Source organism: Sus scrofa, chromosome 8 (assembly GCF_054392235.1).
Source record: "Sus scrofa isolate SSC_HxYL_T2T_F1_AM1 chromosome 8, Sscrofa_HxYL_maternal_Yorkshire_Landrace_v2.0, whole genome shotgun sequence".
NCBI classification, from domain to species: Eukaryota; Metazoa; Chordata; class Mammalia; order Artiodactyla; family Suidae; genus Sus; species Sus scrofa.
Window position 1 is genome coordinate 108,115,947 of NC_139390.1, and position 23,105 is coordinate 108,139,051.

At 37.3% G+C, this 23,105-nt stretch overlaps 1 protein-coding gene across 8 annotated transcripts in view; it reads right to left on the reverse strand.

Moving 5' to 3' along the window:
* Nucleotides 1-23,105, reverse strand: part of ADAD1 (adenosine deaminase domain containing 1) — a 171,150-nt gene that overhangs the window by 105,028 nt on the left and 43,017 nt on the right. The gene's annotated exons all lie outside the window — the stretch shown is intronic.

The following is a 23,105-nucleotide window of genomic DNA, read 5'->3' on the forward strand; positions in this document are numbered from 1 at the left end:
ACAATATTGGACAAAAGAGCAGCATTTCACTTAAAAATGCAAGTTGAGTAGGTCTAAACAGGTCCAAGAAAGACAATTCAACTGCATAAGGAGACAGTTTAGATTCTCACAGTATCTCCTTTTAACCCCTCTTCCTTAGCCCACTCCTTTGGCTTCTTGAGGAGTTTCCTATGACAAATTTAGAGAGGAAAGTAAGAGTCTGGTTCACAAAGAGATCTGCACCAGATGCTGGTACCAGCCAGAATGAATGATCTCAGAACAACTCTATTGAAATTTGTACATTTGGTTGTTCATTTCATACTGAAGGAGAAATGGACACAGATTTGGGAGGTGGCAAATGAGTTTGCCAGATGATTGGGGACCTGAAAAAGAAAATGTAAAACTGGAGACAAGGAGGTCTGGAGAACAGGTAAGCAAATGGGCCTCTTTGAATGGGCAGAGAGAATCTGAAGATATTAATGCCCCATAGCAAAGGAGGCTCTCATTATTAAGGTGGAAATGATGACCCTTCCTGAGGATGCTAGCAAGCCTTTTCCTTGGCCAGTCCAATGTTTATTCCATAGGTCCAGGAACAAAATGGCTATGGTAGCAAGTATAGAGAGATATGTCTGAGCCCATCATCACGGCCTTTCACTCACAAATGATGATCTGGCTACTGACACTGTTGACTGCATGAATCAACTAATCTATATAGACTACAGAATCAATTAGTGTATAAAAACTTGTTAAGGAAAATAAAATAAAAATTAACAGTGCTCATAAAATTTAGAATAGAAGGAAATTATCTTAATCTGAGTATCTCTGTCACAAAACCACAGCCAATATGTTAAAGATGAAGTATGGAAATTAAGACTAAAATAAGGGTATACATCACCATTTAATGAGGAAAAGAAGCAAAAGATTAGAAAGGAAGTAATAAAATTATCATTTTTCATAGATGTGATTGTACAAAATAGAACACCCAAAAGGATTTGCAACTACAAACTATTAGAATTAATGGGTGAGCATAGTAAGATTACTAGTAACAAGATAAAAATACAAAAATGTTAACTGTATTTTTATATGCTAGAATCAAACAGAGAATATTTTAAAACAATATTATTTGCAATAGTGCCAAAAAACATCAAAACTGGGAATAAATTTCATTAAATATACATATCTCTATCTTGAAAAGAAACATTACTGAGAGAAATTAAGACCTAGATAAATAAGGAGTTCCTGTTGTGGCACAGTGAAAATGAATCTGACTAGGAACCATGAGGTTGTGGGTTTGATCTCTGGCCTTGCTCAGTGGGTTAAGGATCTGGCCTTGCCGTGAGCTGTGGTGTAGGCTGCAGACACGGCTCAGATCTGACGTTGCTGTGGCTGTGGTGAAGTCCAGCAGCTGTAGCTCTGATTGGACCCCTAGTCTGGAAACCTCTATATGCTTGGGTGTGGCCCTATAAAGCAAAAAAAAAAAAAAAAAAAAAGACCTAGATAAATGAAAGTATCTACTACATTTGTGAATTTAAGACTTAAGACTTAGTTCTTCCTAAACTGATCAATAGAGTTAATGCAATCTATTTGACATTTCAGGAGTTTTTTTTTGTTTGTTTTAGGGCCACACCTGTGGCATAAGGAAATTTCCAGGCTAGGAGCCCGAATCGGAGCTACAGTTGCCCGCCACAGCCACAGCCACACTGCATCCCAGCCTTGTCTTCCACCTACACCACAGCTCAGAGCAATGCTGGATCCTTAACCCACTGAGCAAGGCCAGGGATTGAACCCATGTCCTCATGGATACTCATCAGATTTGTTTCTGCTGAGCCATGATGGGAACTCCCAAAATTTCAGTAGATTTTAAATGTGTATATGTTTGTGATGGAGGGGTGGAATGAAATTTAAAAAATGAAGCTTAAATTTGTATGTTAAGATAAAGAATGTAAAATAGCCAAGATATTCTTGAAGAAAACAAAACGGAGGGCTCATATTACCAAATAGCAGTAAGAAGCTACGTAATAATTAAGTGTGGTATTGACATTAGGACAGAACAGTGGCAAAGAAAAAGACCAACATATATAAAGTTACATCAGATATACAACTGCAAATAATTCAGTGGGAAAAAAAATAGTCTTTTCAATAAATTCTGCCAGGACAATTGGATATATGTTTTTTAAATCCTTGAGCATTACGTCTCCCATCTCCCAAAGGGAAATAACAAGTGTTGATACAATGTGAAGAAACTGATACCCTTATGCATTGCTGTGGGAACATGAAATGATGTAGCCACAGTGGTTTAACTTCACAAAGTTAAACACAGAATTACCATATAATCTAACAATTACTCTTCTAGATGTATGTCCAAAAGAATTGAAAGCAGGAACTCAAACATACTTGTATACGCATGTTCACAGCAGCATGAATCACAATAGCCCAAAGGTAGTAATAAGCCAAATATCCATCAACAGATGAGCAGACAAACAACAACAAAAATGCAGTATACCCAGAAATGGAATAATACTCATGTCTACAAAGGAAACTCGTATAATACAGCATGAATGAACCTCTCAAACACTATTCTAAGTGAAATGAATCAGACACAACAGTACAAATAGTTATGATTCCACTTAGATGAGGTATCTAGAATAGGCAAATTCATAGAGACAGAAAACAGATTCATGCTTATCTGGTGGTTGGGAAAAGGGAGCAGGGAATTATTGTTTAATGAGTACGGAGTTTTTGTTTGGAATGATACAAAAGTTCTGGAAATAGATAAATTGTGATGGTTGCAAAACACTGTAAATATACTTAATACCACTGAATTGTACACCTAATATGATTAAAACAGCAAATTTTGTTATGTATATTTTACCACAATTCAAATGCATGAATGTTCACTGCAGTTTTATTTATAATAGCCAAAACTGGAAACAACCCAAATGGGTTCACCTTAATAGATAAAGGGATAAACGAATTGTGGTAATATATGAAGTGAAGTATTATTCAGCAATTTAAAAAGGACTATTGATAACCTGCAACAAGCTGGACTTATCTCAAGGTCATTATAAATGAGTGAAAAAAAGCCAATATCCAAATATCATACTATGAGATTCCATTAATATAATACTTAAAAATGCCAAGATTTTATATACAGAGAGAGCAGACTGCCCGATGTTGGAGGAAAAGGTTTGACTATAAAGCCTGAGAGAGTTCCTTTGTGATGGTATTTATTTTCATGCATACATATGAAAACATTTCATAAAACTGTACACATATAAAAGGAGCACATACGAAAACTGTTGAAATATAAGTTCTGTGGTCTAGTTAAATTTCTTATAAGCCTATAAGAAATAGGCTCTTATTTCAAAATAAAAGGTTTTTAAAATTCTTGAGAGAAAATTTTTTTTTTTTTAGTAAAAAACACATCCTACTCCTGGGCATATATCCAGACAAAACTTTCATTCAAAAAGACACATGCACCCCTATGTTCATTGCAGCACTATCGCAATAGCCAAGGCGTGAAAACAACCTAAATGTTCACTGACAGATGAATGGATTAAGAAAATATGGTACATATACACACTGGAATACTATTCAACCATAAAAAAAACCAAAATAATGCCATTTGCACCAACATGGATGGAACTAGAGATTCTCATACTAAGTGAAGTCAGAGAGAAAGACAAATACCAAATGATATAATTTATATGTGGAATCTAAAATACGGCACAAATGAACCTATCTACAGAAAAGAAACAAACTCATGGACTTGTGGTTGCCAAGGGGGAGGAGGAGGGAGTGGGATGGACTGGGAGTTTGCAGTTAGTAGATGCAAACTATTGCATTTGGAGTGAATAAACAATGAGATCCTGCTGTATAGCACAGGAACTATATCCAATTACTTGTGATAGAACATGATGGAAGATAATATGAGAAAAAGAATATATATATGTATAACTGGGTCACTTTGTTGTACAGCAGAAATTGATAGAACATTGTAAATCAACTATAATAAAAAATTAAAAATAAAACTTCTAGTTTATACACAAAAAACACATTAAATTTGCTATCATATACTTTTTTGGGGGGGGGCCCACTTGTGGCAGGCATATGGAAGTTCCCGGGCTAGGAGTCAAATTGGAGCTGCAGCTGCCAGCCAACACTATGGCCACAGTAAAACCAGATCTCAACCACATCTGTGACATATGCTGCAGTTTGTGGTAATGCCAGATCCTTAACCCACTGAGCAAGGCAAGGGATCAAACCTTCATCCTCACGGACACACCATGTTCTTAACCCAATGAGCCACAACAGCAACTCCTTCATGTACTTTCTTAATTCAGAAAGTTCTTGGCTTTTAAAATTACCAGTCATCTTGATAAGTGAAGTTATAAGTGAGGTAAAATCATTAAAATTTTAACAGTAAATGACCAAATAATATAATTTATCTATAACAATATATATCTAAGGATCCAGAGATACTCCAAATTCTGTAGCGGTAAATTTAGCTGTTTCCACACATGCCTACATATGTGTCTATCTTTCATTCTTGGGGAAAAATATAAAAACTTGGTAAATTTTCTTTCTTTTTTTTTTTTTTTTGCTATTTCTTGGGCCGCTCCCGCGGCATATGGAGGTTCCCATGCTAGGGGTCCAATCGGGGCTGTAGCCACTGGCCTACGCCAGAGCCACAGCAACACAGGATCCGAGCCACGTCTGCAACCTACACCACAGCTCACGGCAACGCCGGATCGTTAACCCACTGAGCAAGGGCAGGGACCGAACCCGCAACCTCATGGTTCCTAGTCGGATTCGTTAACCACTGCGCCATGATGGGAACTCCATTGGTAAATTTTCAATAAGTAAATATTTATTAACTAATTACTAGGAAAGTCATTGCCCAGGAAACATTAAGTAAAAAATGAATACATTAACAATTTAATAACAGTGAAAAATAAATGTATTAAGAGAGGGATGGGATGTATGAGTTCAGAGATAGGAAGGATATTTAAAACTAGGTGGTTTCAGAAAAAATTTCATGGAAAAGTTATAATGGAGCTATCCTTAAAATAGGGAGAATTTGGAAAAAGATGGAGTGGAAAGGCTCCAATTCAAGAAGCTATGGCTATGTAGGAAGCTCCTGAACTCATATCCTCCCATGGGCACACCTAATCTATAGCTATATAAGGAATAATTGCTCTGGAAACAAAACTAAAAACCACCAAAACCAGTCTGTCCCTTCACATTGGGCAAATGAGAGGGATACCACACCAAAGTGGCTAGGAAAGGCTAAGACACAATCTCACCATAAACCCCATCCTCTGCGAGGTGACCCACAACTGGGAGGAAACTCAAAACATAGAGTTTTCCACTGAGTGGCAGAGGGATCATACCCCACACAGGAACCTTCAACTCTTAAGGCCAGAACCTGAGGAATCAGCCCTCCAAACATCTGACTTTGAAGACCAGTGCAGGTCACACCCATGAGATTTGTGGAGCTGTGGTAAAATGAGGGCTTGTGCACAGACCTATCTGTCCCAGGGCCCAGTGTAGAAGCAGTCCTTTGAAAAGTGCCAGAATTTACATAAAGGAGATGCATGTTCTAATTTTAAAGCACTGGTCTGAGGGGAAGGGGCCTGTTGGGACACACTCCAGGAATAGGGGCTGGTGGGTGCCATCTTCTTGCTTTCGCACTGCTTTGCTAAAGCCAGAGGGCACCATCTTCACCTCACATTTTCCTCTGCTTTGCTTCGGAAGACCAGTACCTCCTGGAGGGAGCTTCTATGCACACCTGGTGCCCTGCTTTTTTATATCTGGTGCTCTGCTTTTTTATACCCAGTTTTTGTGGCTGCCCCCCAGGGGATGGCCCTTGATCACCTGGCTCTAGAGAAACCAGAAGCCTACACTCCTTGGTCTGAAGGGACTGTAACAATCACAAAGATGGTTCCTGGAAGTCTATCACACTCAGGCACTGTACAGGTTGTTGACTGAAACACACCTTCAGTCTTTCTAAGAGGTCTATTTCCTTATTCATGAGCTTTGGTCTGAGGAGGGGGCTTCTGATTTGTCAGACTTACAGGGACCTAAAGAGGTGCTCTCAGGGAATGTCAGTGGATATAATCTTTGTGCTTTCTGACTCTGACTCACTTCAGCTTGCTGGTGGTGTCTCATAGAAAGGAGCTTATACCCTTCTCTGATGTGATGCTCTGGTTTTAGTAGTTGCTGCCCTTGAATGCCTGGCTCTAATGACCAAGGGGACTTGTATTCCTAGGTACCATGGAACTGTAACACTGAAGAGATAATTCTTGGCAGGTCACTTCCCAGGGTACTACACAGAGAGCAGAGTAGTATCCCCAGACATTCTGTGAATGAGGCCTACTTGATAGTCCTGGACCTTTGGCCTTAGGGGCAGGCTTCAGGTTTGGCATACATCTAAAGGATACAAAGGTTCTCTCAGGGAACATAGGCCAGGGGATACCATCTTTGAACTCTCCCTCTGTCTCACTTCATCTCAATGATATCTCACAGAAAGGAGCTTATACACTTGTCTGGAGTCCTGATTTTTGTGACTGCTGCCCAGGGGACACCTCCAGATTGTCTGGCTCTGGAAGCCACTGGGGCTTAAGGCTTGTGGTCCCACAGGACAATATATATTTGCATACTTCCATAGTTGCTAGTCTGGCTTTTAATCAGTCTAGATTCTAGATGCTAAGATCTTCCCCTTTTGGATATAAACTGGTCTTGGAACACCACCAACCACTGAGAGCTATTCAAAATAAAAAAGGCGGAGTTCCCGTCGTGGTGCAGTGGTTAATGAACCTGACTAGGAACTATGGAGGTTGCGGCTCTGATCCCTGGCTTTGCTCAGTGGGTTAAGAATCTGACCTTGCTGTGAGCTGTGCTGTAGGTCACAGATGTGGCTCGGATCCCATGTTGCCGTGGCTCTGGTGTAGGCTGGCGGCTATAGCTCCGATTAGACCCCTAGCTTGGGAACCTCCATATGCTATGGGTGTGGCTCTAATAAGACAAAAATAAAAATAAAAAATTAACAAAATAAAAAAGGCTGCTTGGATGACCAAGATCAAAACTCTGACAAATGTATTAATACATGTAGAACAATTTACTACAACTCTCAGGAAATAACCCATTTAAAGATTTTAAATGGTAATACTGACATTCTAGTAGGAGTATACCTTTTTAACCTCTACCACTATGTAACACATAAAAAGTATAGCTTATAAGAAAATAATCCAGATTTAAAATACATAAAGAAAGGGAATTCATGCTCAGCAGAATTTTTAACAATAGAAGCATGTATATTATTTCTAGGAACAAATACTGTTTTGGTAGTTAGTATGCTCCTTTGGTACTACTATTAAAACTATTAAACTAAAGAAAAATATTTTTGACATCTACTAAAACATAAGAAGTAACAGAGTAGTAAGTTGTATTTTAAATCAACTTAATATATAGGATGATGGTATCAGGATCAAAAGATTTATAAAGAGGAAATTCTCATGCTTCCTGTTTACTTAACAATATTCTTTCTCCTTTCTCACATCAAAGTACAGTTATCTTTATCTAGGAACCATCAATTTCAGCTCATTCTCAAAGAAAATAAACTCGCTTTTGAAAGTCACAGTGATCCTTCATTAACTGTTATCATGAAGCTTGACAATACTCATATCCAGCCCTCATTATTATTTTTAAAGCATTTTTTCCCTATTTCATATATACATTCTCCTCAAATTATTTTTAAGTTTCATCCAAGGCTCCCTTAAAATAATGCTCAGTCATGTCACTTTACCTCATGTACAAAATGAAATGTAACTATCTAAAAATACCTCCCAACTAAAAATCTCTAAGTTCTTATAACAGCTATAATTGTCTGTTCCACTTCAATAGGCAATGACTTAATTCACAATCAACACCACCTAATATTTTTATTAAAAAAGCTAGCTTTTTCATATCATGGCACAGATAAGAAACTAGCATATTCAGACAATGAATATGAAGGTGCATAACAGGGTGCCTAAGTATAGAGTTGACTATCCAGGCCTCTACCTGTCTCTGGGTCCACAAAGACTCCTCAAAGGCTGAAGAGACTGAACACTAAATTTCCATTTATAATCCACCATTTATGCCTACATTTGAACTACTGTACTATTTCTACTAATAACTGAGTTAGAGTGAGGGTGAGAAGAGCATGACAAGATATAAGCCAGAGTTAAACTTCCTAAGAATTCGAACTTTGAAAATACTCTAAACACAATCTCTTGTTCTCTCATATCTGTCCCTTATTCAGTGAAATTGCTTTACTTCTACTCAATTCCTTTCTTTTCTCTCTCCTCCATTTTGGCTTAAGTCATTTCAAGCAATGCATGTGCATCACCCAAGGTTCCCTAAGCAGATCTGACCCAAATGCAACTGGGAAAATTCTCTAACACTCACCATCCCCTCAAACAAGCCAAAAATATAACATTAGGTGGCTCCACTATAAATTTGTGCATATTGGAGTTCCTGTCATGGCGCAGTGGTTAACAAATCTGACTAGGAACCATGAAGTTGCGGGTTCCATCCCTGGCCTTGTTCAGTGGGTTAAGGATCTGGCATTGCTGTAAGCTGTAGTGTGGGTCACAGACGTGGCTCGGATCCCATGTTGCTGTGGCTCTGGCGTAGGCCGGTGGCTACCACTCCGATTAGACCCCTAGCCGGGAAACTCCATATGCCACGGGTGTGGCCCTAGAAAAGGCAAAAAGACTAAATAAATAAATAAATAAATAAATAAATAAAATTAGTGCATATTGATGAAATCTCCTCAGTCTTATAAACAAACAAAGAAAAACCACCTAACCAAAGTCATATTATTCTCACCATCAAGCTATTAAAGAACAGAATTCAGTCATGGCCTTCAAATCCTCAACTCCCATTTACTTCTTGACTGCAGGCAATTTTATCCCTGATCCCACCAATTTTTCATTCTGTATGGTGGTATTTTTTTAAAGTGATGTCAAAGTACAACACACATAAAATTATCTGTAGTAACTTATTAAAATGTAGATTTGGGGCCTTTTATTAATTCTGCTGAATCAAAGTAACTTGGAGTGGTGCCTCTACTAAGCAACCAGGTTTGAGGACTGCTGTTTTAGTTACAGCAGTTTTGTGGACTCCTGGGTGCCAAATTCAACATTTCTGTAGTCTTTATTCTCATTGACCCTGTGGCAGCACTTGAAAATGCTTATTCTATTTTTGAAATTCCTCTTTTTGTTATCCTCACTCTTCACCTATCTAATAATTCCATGTTTCCTCTTTTTTTTCCAAATTCAAAATATAAGTGTTCCTTCAGATTCTAACCCTAATGTCTCCTAATGTCTCTTTACACTCCCTAAGAAGAGGCGAATGTTTTCTCACAATTGCTGAGTATCTCCACTTGACAATCTTACCAACACCTTAAAAAATGTCAAAGCCTGAAATCTTTTCAGACAAATCAGACTCAATTCTTGACTCCTGTACTTCTATTTAAACTATCTATAGTTGGAGTTCCTATCGTGGCTCAGTGGTTAACAAATCTGACTGGGAACCATGAGGTTTCGGTTCGATCCCTGGCCTTGTTCAGTGGGTTAGGGATCCGTCGTGGCTGTGAGCTGTGGTGTAGGTCACAGATGCAGCTTGGATCCTGCGTTGCTGTGGTGTAGGCTGGTGGCTACAGCTCTGATTGGACCCCTAGCCTGGGAACCTCCATATGCCGCGAGAATGGCCCAAGAAATGGCAAAAAGACAAAAAAAAAAAAGTACCTATAGTTATCCATTGAGTCATCTGTGACTTATACACGTCCTTTGTCTCATATATTGTATTTTCTAGTCCTACCTCCCCACCACTGCTTGAATTTACCTTTTCCCTAATAATGGGTCACAACCCAGGTTAGAATTACCATAACTTCTTGCTCAGGCTACTGTCATAGTCTTCTGACTTTACAATCTCCTCTTTAAACAACCTAAAAACACTGTGGCCAGAACACTCCTTATAACATCAAGAAAAGGGAAAACCCCCGGAGTTCCCATTGTCGCTCTGTGGAAACAAATCTGACTAATATCCAAGAGGATGCAGGTTGGATCCCTGGCCTTGCTCAGAGGGTTAAAGATTTGGCATTCCCATGAGTTGTGGTGTAGGTCACAGACGTGGCTCAGATCTGGTGTAGGCCAGCAGCTGTAGCTCGAATCGACCCCTAGCCTGGGAACTTCCATATGCTGCAGGTACGGCACTAAAAAAGCAAAAAATAAAAATCAAAAGAGAAAAATCCAATGTTGATATGTATATCTGTGTGTGTGAGTGTGTGTATGTTTAGAGTGTTACACTAAGAATAATGGAAAGACAAATGCAAATCCTAAATAATTTTATATACATACATGCAAAGTATATGTACTTAAGTATGTGTCTGTGTGGATAGAGACACACATTCTAAGGAAGAAATATAATAGCTAGATTTCTCTGCATATAGCATGTATTATAAATGTTATTATTTTATACAGTAATTTTTAAATTGCAATTTTTAAATACTAAAGTTCAAATTAAATGAACAATCTGAAATGTGTCTTGCGGGTGGAGGCATACCTCACAGAAACAAGTTACATATTTGGCAGGCTATATCCTAAAGACGAAAACAATTTTAAAACTGTTTCAAGTAAATCATATTACTGATGGTAGTGATGCTGTTATTATTCTGAGACTGCTGCCTGTGTGTTGTGGAAACAAGTAAATAAGAGAAAGAAGACGAGATTAACCAAGATGGTGGAGTAGAAAGACCCTGAGCTCACCTCCTCTCATGAGTACACCAAAACCATAACTATTTGCAGAAAAATCATTGAAAAAAAGACCAGAACCTACTAGAAAAGATCTTATACCACATAAGACATTAAGAAGGAACCACAGTAAGATGGATAGGATGTGTGGATGCATGATATATATAATCAAGTCCTACACCCCAGGTGGGCAACTGACAAACTGGAGAGTAATTACATTGCAGAGGTTCTCCCACAGCAGTGAGAGGTCTGAGCCCCACATCAAACACCCCAACCCAGGAGTTCTGTACCAGAAAGATAAGCCCCCCAAAGCATTTGGCTTTGAAGGGAGCAGGACTTAATTTAGAGAGACTGAAAGGACTGAGGGAAATAGAGATTTCACTCTTAAAGGGCACCCACAAAATTTCACACATTCCGAGACCCAGGAAAAAAGCAGTAATTTGAAAGGGACCTACCTGCTGCTCTTAGAGGGTCTCCTGGAGATGCAGGAAGCTGCAGCTCACCATGGGGACACAGATGCTGACAACAGCCATGCTTGGAAGCTCGCTCTATCAGTGAACACAGGTGCTAGTGGATGCCATTGTAGAATCATCCTTCTAGATCGTTAGCCCCAGGACCCAGCTGCCTTGTTCCAAAAGCGTATAGGTGCCACTGCTGGGATGCCTCAGGCCAAGCAGCTAAGTGGGCAGGGACACAGCCCCACCCATCAGCAGATAGGCTTCCTTAAGATCTGCTGAACCTATAGCTGCTCCGTCATGGCCCTGTCTACCAGAGGGCCTAGGACCCAGCTCCAATTACCAGTGGGCAGGCACCAGGCCTAAATCCCTTGAGCCCCAGCCCTGCCCCCAGGAAACCTGCTATAGCCTCTGGACCAGTCTCATCCACCAGGTAGCAGAAACCAGAGGCAAGAAAAACACAATCCTGCAGCCTCAGCCTACCCATCAACAGACCAGACATTTTCCTGCGAACAGCTGGGCAACAGCCCTGCCCACTAACTGGCCAGCACAAGCTCTGGGACACCCTGGGTCCTATATCCAACTGTGTCACAGGAACCAGTTCCCTCAGCCAGTGATCTGACACCATCACTGGGACCCCTAGGTCCTATGACCAGACTCCAGGAACTGGATCTGCTTTCCAGTAGTCTGGCTCTAACCCTAAGACTTGGTTTCACCCACCAGTGGGCAGACAACTGCCTCAAAAGTCTTCTGGATCCTGATGCTGCCCACCAGTAAGCCAGCACTGACCCTGTGGCTCCCTGGCCTTCTGCAGTTGCTGCCTTGTGACCCATCCCCCACAATTAGGAGCTGTCAGGTTATTAAAAGACAAGACCTGGACACCAACTGGACTGGGGACCTGCATTGCCCCACAGGGGAACCCCTGGAACACACAGTTTGAGTGATGAGAGAGGAGTGTGCTGCTGGGATGCACAGGACGTCTCACACAAAAGCACACTTTTCCAAGGTCAGAAAACATAATTAACCTACCAGATACATAAAAATACAAACAGCAACATGAGTAAAATGAGGTGACAGGGAACATGTTCCACATGGAGGAACAAGATAAAAGTCTAGAAGAAGAACTAAGTGAAGTGGAGTTAGGCAACCTACTTGAGAAAAAGTTAAGGACAATGATCATAAAGATGATCAAAGAACTTGGGATGTATGTAAGAATGTTTGTATAGAGCAAGAAGTTAGAAGTTTCAAAAAAAAGATTTAGAAAATATAAAGAACAACCAAAAAGGATGAAGAATACAATAACTGAAACTAAAAATACATTAGAAGGAATCAACAGTAGACTAAATGATGTAGTGGAATGCATCAGAGAGCTAGAAAACAGTAGTAAAAATCACTGATGTTGAATAGAAAAAAAAAAAAAAAGAATGAAAAGGAACAAGAACACTTTAAGAGACATCTGGGACCACATTGGGAACACTAATATTTGCATTACAAAGGTTCCAAAAGGAGACAAGGAAGAGATAGGTGCTGAGAATATATTTAAAGACATAATGGCTGAAAATTTCCCTAACTTGGGACAGGAAACAGACATCGAAGTCCAGACACAGAGTGTCCCACACGGGATTTACCCAAAGAGTTAACATACTAAGAAACACTGTAATTAAAATGGCAAAAACTAAAGCTATAAAGAGAATATTAAAAGCAGCAAGGGAACTCTCATAAAGCTATCAGTTGATTTTTTAGCAGAAACTCTGCAGGCCTGAAGGGAGGGGAATGATATGTTTAAATTGATGCAAGGAAAGAACCCATGACCAAGAATACTTGGCAAGGCTCTCATTCAGATTTGATAGATCAAAAGTTTTATAGACAAGAAAAAGTTGTAAGAATTCAGCACCACCAAAACAGATTTACAAGAATTATTAAAGGAACTTTAAGCACAAAAGAAAGGCCACAACTAGAATCATGAAAATTAAGAAATTAAAAAGTTCACCCACAAAGGCAAAGCATACAGTAAAGGCAGGAAATCATCCACATACAAACCTAATAGAAAAGTTAAAAGACAATAGTCACAAAATCATCTACACCCACAAATAAGTGGTTAAGGGATACACAAAACAGATGCAAAATATGATATAAAAAACTGTAAAATTGTGGTGGAGGAGAGTACAAATACAAGGTTATCGAAATGAATTTGAAATGAAGAGATGAGCAACTTAAAACTATATAACCACACACCAAAATTTAAAACAGATACACACACAGATACACACACAAAAGGAATCCAAACATAGCACTAAAGATAGTCATCAAATCACAAGAAAACAAAAGAAAAAAGGAAAACAAAAGACCTACAAAAAAACTCCAAAACAATTAACAAAATAGCAATAAGAAGACATATATCAGTAATTACCTTAAATGTAAATGGAATAAATGCTCCAATAAAAAGACACATAGTGGCTGAACAGATCCAAAAACAAGATCTGTCTATATGCTGCCTACAAGAAACTCACTTCAGATTTAAAGACATACATAGACTGAAAATGAGGGTATTACAAGAGACCAAGAAGGACAGCCATAAATGATCAATGGATCAATCCAAGAAGATGATGTAATGATTGTGCATATATATATATATGCATATATATGCACACAGGAGCACCTAAATACATAAAGCAAATATTAACAGACATAAAGAGAGAAACTGACAGTAACACAATAATAGTAGGAGACTTTAACATCCCACTTACAACCATACAGAGAAAATCAATAAGCAAATGTTGGCCTAAATGACACATGATACCAAATGGACTTGGTAGATATAAACAGAACAATTTCATCTAAAAATAGCAGAACACACATTCTTTTCAAGTGCATGTAGAACATTCTCAAGGACAGATCACATGCTAAGCCAAAAAACATTTAAGCGTAGGTAAATTTAAGTCAAGTGACATCATACTAAGTATCTTTTCTTGAAGTCTCCATCAGGGCTCAGTGGTTAACGAATCTGACTAGAGACCATGAGGCTGCGGGTTCAATTCCTTGCCTTGCTCAGTGGGTTGGGGATCCACCATTGCTGTGAGCTATGCTGAGGGTCCCCCATTCTGTGGCTCTGGTATCGGCTGGCAGCTACAGCCCCTATTGGACCCCTAGCCTGGAAACCTCCATATGCTGCAGGGGCGGCCTTAGAAAAAAAGGCAAAAAGACAAAAAAAAAAAAAAAAAAAAAAAAAAAAAGTATATTTTCTGACCATATTGCTATGAAACTAGAAATCAACTGCAAGGAAAAAAAACCTACATAAAACACAAACACATGGAGGTTAAACCATATGCTGCTCAACATTCCAATGATTCACTGAAGAAATAAAAAAACACCAAGAAACAAATGAGAACAAAAACACAATGACCTAAAACCTATAGGACACAGCTTTTAGAGGAAAGTTTATAGTGATACAAGTTTATCTTAGGAAACAAGAAAAATCTCCTTATACCTTAAAGGAACTACAGCAAGAATAACAGATAAAACCCCCAAAATTAGCAGAAGAAATCTTAAAAGGCCAGAGGAGAAAAACATGAAACAGAGACCCCAAAAAGCAACAGAAAAGATTAATGAAACTAAAAGCTGATTCTTTGAAAAGATGAACAAGAGGGTTCCCATTGTGTCTCAGTGGTTAATAACCTAACATAATCTCCATGAAGATACAGGTTTGATGCCTGGCCTCACTTAGTGGGTTAAGGATCCCACTTTGTCAGAAGCTGTTGTGTAGGTCACATCTGCAACTTGGATCTAGTGTTGCCATGGCTGTGGCACAGGCCTGTGGCTGTGGCTCCAATTCAACCCCTAGCTTGGGAACTTCCATATGCCACAGGTGTAGCTGTGAAAAGAAAAAAGAAGAAAGGATAAACAAAATTGATAAAACTTTAGCCAGACTTGTCAAAAAAAGGAGAGAAGGCTCAAATCAATAAAATCGAAAATTGAAAAAAGGAGAGAAACTACAACCAACACAAGAGAAATACAAAAGATCATAAAAGACTATTATGAACAATTAAATGCCAATGAAATGGACAGTCTAGAAGAAATGGAAAAATTCTTAAAAATGTGCAATTTCCCAAGACTAAACCAAGAAGAAACAGAAAGTATGAACATACTAATTACCAGTAATAAAACTGAATCAGGGAGTGTGATTCCTCACAGTAGCTATAAATTGGTAATAGCTACTATAGAAGACAGTGTGGAGACATGCACCCCTGTGTTCACAGCAGGATTATTCATAATTGCCAAGATATGGAAGCAACCTAAATGTCCATCAATAGATAAATGGATAAAGAAGATGTGTTATATACATCCAGTAGAATACTAAAAAAAAAGAATGAAATTTACTATTTGGAACAATGCAGATGGACTTTGAGGGTATTATGCCAAGTGAAATAAGTCAGATAAAGATAAAAACTGTATCATTATCATTTATATGTGGAGTCTAAATAATAAAATCAGTGATATAATAAAAAAGGAAGAAGACTTACAGATATAGAGAACAAACCAGTAGTTATCAGTGAGGAGAGGGAAATGGGGAAGGGCAATAGAGGTTTAGGGGATTAAGAAGTACAAACTATTGTGTATAAAATAAGCTTCAAGTATACAGTATACAACACAAGGTAGCCAATATTTTATAACTATAAATGTAGTATAACCTTTAAAAATTATGACTCACTATATTTTACACACGTAACATATAAAGTACATCAACTAACACTTCAATTGAAAAAATAATTTTTTTAGGGAGTTCCCTTCGTGGCTCAGCAGTTAACGAATGTGAGTGACTAGGATCCTTGAATATACGGGTTTGATCCCTGGCCTTGCTCAGTGGGTTAAGGATCTGGTGTTGCCGTGGGCTGTGGTGTGGGTCGCAGATGAGGCTTGGATCCCACGTTGCTGTGGCTGTGGTGTAGGCTGGTGGCTGTAGCTCTGATTCGACCCCCAGCCTAGTAACTTCTGTATGCTGTAGGTGCAGCCCTGGAAAGCAAAAAAAAAATAAATAAATAATTACAAAAAAAAAGTATATAAAGGAGTTCCCACTGTGGTGCAGTGGGTGATGAATCCAACTGCAGTGGCTTGGGTCACTGCAGAGGTGCGGGTCAGATCTCTGGCCTGGCACAGTGGGTTAAAAGATCTGGCATTGTCACAGCTACAGTGTAGGTTGAAGCTGTGGCTCAGGTTCAATCCCTGGCCCAGGTTGCAGCTGTGGCTCAGATTCAATCCCTGGCCCAGGGTGCAACCATTTAAAAAAATGTAAATAAGAAATTACGTTCAGGTGGTGCATCGGGCTGCAAGAGAAAATGGTGGTCTCCATACATAAATTATGAAAACAGAATATAGCCTGAAAATAGAATGTGGACCTAAATACCCAGAAACTCCTCCATCAGTTAGATTTGTAACCAAAATTAGCATGAATGGAATAAATAATTCCAGTGGAATTGTGGTTGCATAGAGCATACCAGTTTTAGCAAAGTGACAAAATTCACATAGTATTAAAGTTGTACTTCAAGAGCTAAGACATCTAATGAGGTCCAAAGAAAATATGAAGCTTCCACAGACACCAGAAGGACAAACATACAACAATTAATTTCAGTGGATCTCAAACTTGTTAAATCAATATGGTTAAATTATTGTTAAATCAATAACCTTCTACTCATGTTAATGTCTTAAGTATCACGATGCACAATACCCACACATTAAGATAATTCCAGCTGGTAAACATGACCTGGACATTTTTAAGATTATATTTAATATAGGTACACCCATTATGTTTTCAGGTAATAGAAGGAAGATGAAGCACATTTTTTTTCTTGTTAAGGCACTGTCATTTAAGCATAAATCTGGAGTACTCCGAATAGAACTCAGGTTTATACATGAAAGCATGGCAAGAAGTATCAGATGGCTGTGGAAGCATGTGTGTTTCTGAAAAGTAAAAAATCTCAAGTGGGTAAAAACTGAATTGGCATGCTTCATCCATCTTGCTTAGTGAAAGAGCTTTATTTAAAATTGTCTAAAGTACCAGGTACAATGAATATTGTCACAAACTGTTAAGTTTTGAAGTGGTATGGGTGCTGACTACTAATAATATAAAAAATATGTTCAAGATTGTTTTGATACCTGTATTTATAATAAAAAAATGTTGTGGGGGAGGTGAATGAATTTCTGTTCATTTATGTTTAAGTGAAATCAACAAAAAGGAAATAGGTGTATGGAAATGTGATTCCGAGATTAAAGTTAGTCTGAAATTGTAACTAAAATGTGGAACATGTCCTCAAAAAAAAAAAAAAAAGAAAAGAAATTATGTTGGTATAAATAGGAATCAACTAAAACCCCGTGGACCTGAATTGGAAACAGAAATATTAATACAAAGTAAATATATTTTTATCTTAAATTAATACATATATTTCCAAGCTCTTTTCTCTTAAAAGACCTAGGGAAAAATAACCAAGCCAGTAACAGGTACCCTCAGCATCTGAGTTACAGTTTCTTTCCTTTCTTTCTTTCTTTTTTTTTTTTTTTCTTTTCAAGGCCATACCCATGCCATATGGAAGTTCCAAGGCTAAGAGTGGAGTCAGATCTGTAGCTGCTGGCCTACACCACAGCCACAGCAATGCAGGATCAAGGTGCATCTGCGACCTATACTGCAGTTAATGGCAATGCTGGATCTTTATCTCACTGAGCAGGGTGCCAGTGATCAAACCCGCATCCTCATGGATACGTGTCAGGTTCGTTACCACTGAGCCATAATGGGAACTCCATGGTTTTCAAACACAACCTTCCATAAAAAGGAACTAGGCGTCTTGAGAGAAATGGCCAATATGAAGTATGGGGGGACAAATGCACAAGATGAGGCAAGAAAATTCCATCCTAAGAGAAAAAAAGGAGCCAACAAAGACTATTGGGATCATGTTGAAAAGATACAGGCACCAATATTATAAAGCTTCCACATGAGACAAGTACACACTCATTATTTCTATTCACACTGAATTGGAAAGTCATAGCCAGTGGAAAAAAAGAAAGTGAAATTAGAAGAAAAACATTGGGACCGATTAAATAATTCACATATGATTTGCCTGTGTATGAAGAAAACCCCCAAAGCTCCACAGATTAACTATTAGATTAATTCAGAAAGGTCACTGGATATAAAGTCAATGTAAAAAAAAATCAGTTGTGTGCCTATATATCAGCAACAGACAAAATAAAATATACAAAATGATATTACTTAAATTAGCATCAGAGACTTGAACTTGGGGAAAAATACTAAGATATATTTAGAAAAGGTGCCTACTGGTGAAAGAGAAAAATCTGAATATGAATTGTAATTACTGAAACACAAATATGTTTAAATTCATGATGACACTACAATAAATCCTCATTAGTCAATGTTAAAAAGGATTACCCAGAATCAATCATTTCAAAAACATGAACAGAAATAACCCAGGTTTTTCTGTTCCAACTATACTCCGGATAATCAACTAATTTGTAAGTGAACACTTATTTTAATAGAAGTATTCCAGCTAATGAGAAAATCTGACTATCACTTGCAACCCCTAATAAAATAATGGATTTAGGCAATAATCATCAATGACTGCTATATCCCAAAAAGAAAGACAACCCAGAAATGCACAATACTGCTTATGAAGTATTTTTTCTAAAAACTGAACCTTAATTTGAAAGCTCTAGATTATCTACTATTTTCTGGAAATATAGAGGACAGACAAACATGTTAGATGTCATGGAGACAGGTGTAAGCAGCGAAATGAGATTGTGGGAAATGATGCAGTTTTTTCAAGAACTAAATTAAAAGAAAAAAATGAGAGGAAATTTACAGATTAACAGATACTTCACAAAATTCAAATTCCTATATATGGTTGTAATTTTTACCTTGTTTCCCAACAATGTATATAACATTTATGAGATGAGAAAATTACTATAATTTTAAAGTATATTAACTAAATTATGGTTACACACACATGTGTATTAAAGAGTCCTCATATTTTATAGATACGTATCAAAGTACTTCCAAATAAAAGAACCCATCTGATATTTGCTCTAACATAACCCACTTTGGGGAGGTATGTATGAAAATGCAATCGCCACGTTAAATAAGCTAGTATGACGGATACATGGGGATTCATTTACTCTGCTCTCTACCTTTCTATGTTGGAAAATTTCCATAATAAGCAAACAAAGAAAATGCTGTAAAATCATGTTTTAAGGTTGGTCACTTCCTTATACAAAATTCTTTAAGAACTCCCTTCTGCCTACTAAATTGCAAACATCTGCTAGACTCCAACTCTCAAATCTTCCATCCAGTGTTTTATACTCTAGCCTCAAACATTGTAATGTTTCCCCTCTAACCTTTGCTTTATTAGTTCCAAGTGGAATGCATTCTCTCTCCCATTGCAGTCTTCTAAATTTTACCCATCATTCAATGCTTACTTCAGAGAACAGAACTTTAGAGCTAAAAGAGGACTTAAATTTAGATGCAACTAGTTTCATGGGTTTTGAACAACTTCAGAAGTAGAAGTTTGGAAGTCTAAATTTAGAATTTTGCTTTTCCGACAACATAAATTTAAAAATAAATAGAACTTTGCAAAAAAAAATGTTTTTTTACCTATCGAAAAACACCTTACCCCATGATCCTTCTCCATGAAGTATTTCATAATTATCAACCTTTCTTATAAAAGTCTTTGACAAATATTTGCCATAAATATGTATTATTTACAAATTAAATAATGTGTTCAGCATGCTTATAAAGTAAATGTTACATGGTAAGAAAAAGAAGTTTTCTTTTCCTCAAGCAAAATATCTTGTACAACCCCAATAAATCATATGTAGAAGAAATAATTAGCACTGCCACTTTGGATGAAGGCAACCCAGAACCTTTTCTATCAAGCTTCCATCCCTGAACAGAGAATAACAACCCCAAGTACCAATTTCACCCTTGCAAAAGATAAAAAAACCAAGCTAAAAGAGAATAAACATTTACAACTGACACAGTTAAATAGCCAATGTTGGGTTTCAAATTTATAGCCTGCCCCTTCTACTAAAATGACTACCTTCTACTAAATTTCATCTCCTTTATCCTTTATATAGCTTATCTCCTTCTAGATATAACCTTTCTTTAAATTAAAACACCATATATAATTAGACATACTACACAGAGACATTTAGTGAACACCTGTTGAATAAATAAATGGCACATAGTAGACTCTGCCTGTAAAATAGTTCAGTAAAGTTGTTTTATATTACCTTTAAAACAAAAAATTTCCTGAGGCAATAAATTGTCTTAACATATGACCTTTAAGTATTTAGGCAAAATTGACCACCTGGTGATTTTTTTAATTCTGTGTCAGCCAAAAGCAAAATATCTAAAATATGAAGAGACAAGAGAATATGAAAGATCTTATATTTTCAACGGAAATTTACAATCAAAGGGACGTAAAGTAATAGAAATAAAGGATGGAAATTAGCTTCAGAAGGAAACAATCCAGAAAAGACACTAAAATGATTTAACAAGGAAATACCAATTTAGAGGAACAGCAGTAAATATCATCTAATTAATGGAAACGGAAGTTATTAATAATGGCATATTTATGTTGACCCACAGGAAACTGCCCATATTTGACCATTTTTATCCTACCCCCATAGCAATTTCACACAGTTCAACCTATTAATAAGTGTAGAATCTAGTCTACTGAAAGACATGTGTGTCTTTCCAGAATGACCTCAATGTTCCATCAACTAAATCCACCATACTTTTGCTATCAGAAAACTACTAGAGTTCATCAACAAAATCAGTAAAGCTGGAGGATTCAAAATTAATACACAGAAATCTCTTGCATTCCTATATACTAACAATGAAAGATCAAAGAGAGATAGAAATTAAGGAAACAATTGCATTTACCATCACATCAAAAAGAATAAAATACCTAGGAATAAATCTACCTAGGGGCAAAAGGACCTGTGCTCTGAAAACTACAAGATACTGATACAAGAAATCAAGGATGACACAAACAGATGAAATATGTATATTCTTGAATTGGAAGAACTGATATTGTCAAAATGACTATACTACCCAAGGTAATCTAGAGATTCAATGTAATTCACTATCAAATAACCAATAGCATTTTTCACAGAACTAGAACAAAAAGTTTTATAATTTGTATGGAAACATAAATGATTTCAAATGGCTGAAGCAATTTTGAAAAAGAAAAATGGAACTGGAAGAATCAGGCTCCCAGACCTCACACTTTACTACAAAGCTACAGTCATCAAAACAGTTTGGTATTGGCATAAAAACAGAAATATATAGATCAGTGGAACAGGATAGAAAGCCCAGAAATAAACCTATGCACCTATGGCCAACTAATCTATGACAATGGAGGTAAGAATATACAATGGAAAAAGGTCTCTCAAGTGAGTGGTACTGGGAAAACTGGACAGCTACATGTAAAAAAAGTGAAATTAGAACATTCTCTAATATCATATATAAAAATAAACTCAAAATGAATCAAAAACCTAAACATAAGGCCAGATACTATAAAACTCCCAGAGGAAAACAGAGGCAAAACACTCTTTGATATAAATCACAGCAATATCTTTTTTGACCCTCCTCCTAGAATAATGAAAATAAAAACAAAAATAAACAAATGGGGCCTAAGTAAACTTCATAGCTTTTGCACAGCAAAGGAAACCATAAACAAAAGAAAGCAACAATCTATCATTGCAAATGAAGGAACCAACAAGTGATTAATCTCCAAAATGTACCAATATCTCATGCAGGTTTATATCAAATAAACAAACAGGCCAATCAAACAAAAGGCCAGAATATTTAAACAGACATTTCCCAAAGCAGACAGATGACCATAAAGCACATGAAAAGATGCTCAACATCACTAATTATTAGAGAAATGCAAATCAAAACTACTATGAGGTATCACCCTATACCAGTCAGAATGGCCATCATCGCAAACTCTACAAACAATAAATGCTGGGGAGGGTGTGGAGAAAAGGGAAGCCTCCTACTGTTGGTGAAAATGTAAACTGGTACAACCATTATGAAGAACAATATGGAGTTTCCTTAAAAAACCAAATACAGAACTACCATATGATACAGCAATCTTACTTCTGGGCATACATCTAGAGAAAATAATTATTCAAAGACTTCATTGCCACACTATTTACAATAGCCAAGACAGGGAAAAAACCTAAATGTCCACTGACAGAGGACTGGATAAAGAAGATGTGGTACATATATGCAATGGATTATTACTCAGCCATAAAAAGAATGAAATAATGCCATGTGCAGCAACATGGATGGACCTAGAGATTATCATATTTAAGTAAGCCAGACAAATATCATATGGTATCACTTACATGTGGAATTTAGTAAAAAATATACAAAATAACTTATTTAGAAAACACAAATTAACACACAGATTTCAAAATTAAATTTAGGATTACCAAAGGGGAAACCATGGGCAGGGAGGAGGGATAAACTGGGAGGATGGGATTAACATCCACACACTACTATATATAAAATAAATAACTAACAAGGTCCTACTACACAGTGCAGGAAGTTTACTCAAAGTTCTCAATAACCTATTGGTGGGGGGAAGAATGGATACATGTATAACTGACCCACTCTGCTGTCAACATGACACAAATACAACACTGTATATCAACTATACCCCAATAAAATCTAAAAATAAAACAGACAAAAAACAAACCCCCAAACAAAACAAAAACCCTAAATTAACCTTATTAGAGATTATAATAGTTCAAAAGGGTTGAAGTTGGAGTAAGACTTATTAATTTAAAAAAGATTCAAGCT